The 947-nt window shown below is 36.1% G+C and overlaps 1 non-coding gene across 1 annotated transcript; it reads right to left on the reverse strand.

Annotated features, from left to right (window-relative positions):
- Positions 1–514: 514 nt before the first annotated feature.
- Positions 515–588, reverse strand: TRNAT-AGU (transfer RNA threonine (anticodon AGU)). The gene has a single exon. It is a non-coding gene; the product is annotated as a tRNA-Thr (tRNA).
- Between the last annotated feature and the right edge of the window lie 359 nt (positions 589–947).

Consider the following 947-nt stretch of genomic DNA (forward strand, 5'->3'; position numbering starts at 1 on the left):
GATTCGTGAACTGTAAATCAAATATAAAAGAAAACCATATAAAAATATTAGAAAATATAATTTCCAAATAAATAATAAAAAAATAAAAACCAAATTTATTTCATATTATAACATAAATTTTCATTTAAAAATAAAATAAAAAGAATTGGACGATTGGTTAAAGGCCGTAGAGTCTCCATGACGTGTCATTGGACCCGCTCGATACGGCTACGAGTCGACGCAAATTCGGTCAGTATCAGATAATACTAAGTTCTTGAACTGTAAATCAAATATAAAAGAAAACCATATAAAAATATTATAAAATATAATTACCAAATAAATAATCAAAAAATAAAAAACAAATTTATTTCATAAGTTTATTTCATTTTTATTAATTAAATTTTCATTTAAAAATAAAATAAAACAAAAGAATTGGAGGATTGGTTCATCATGGGCCAACATAGCAATGGCCCATTATATACAAGCCTATTAAGTATTAACAGCAACTATGAAAAAACCGACCTTCATATAAAAATGCTTTCATTGAGAGTCGAACTCAAGACCTCCCGCTTACTAAACGGGTGCTCTAACCAATTGAGCTATGAAAGCCAAGTTAATGGCTTTTAACGCCTATTATACTGATTATGGTGGGCTGGTGTAAGTCTTCACATATGCATAATGTTTAGAAAGAGATTTATTTGTGAAGAGGTAGGTCCCAGCAGAGCCCAGTTGGACCCGCAAGACTCACCTCAAAGAGAGACGTCTGCGCAGTTGAACCCGCAAGACTCACCTGCAACAGGGACGTCTGCGCAAAGGCTAAACTCGCAAAGACTCAACTTGAAGAGAGACGTCTGCGCAGAAACCAACAGGATCCGCAGGACCCACCATGCTCAGAGACGTGACGTCCTTACGCGCAGTACGCAAGCTGTTCCCGCAGGAAAAGCCTCCCAATGGTCGACGTACTCCGC

This window comes from Bidens hawaiensis, unplaced genomic scaffold (assembly GCF_021521415.1).
Source record: "Bidens hawaiensis isolate Kalapana, Puna unplaced genomic scaffold, B.hawaiensis_p1.1 tig00020931_1, whole genome shotgun sequence".
Lineage (NCBI taxonomy): Eukaryota > Viridiplantae > Streptophyta > Magnoliopsida > Asterales > Asteraceae > Bidens > Bidens hawaiensis.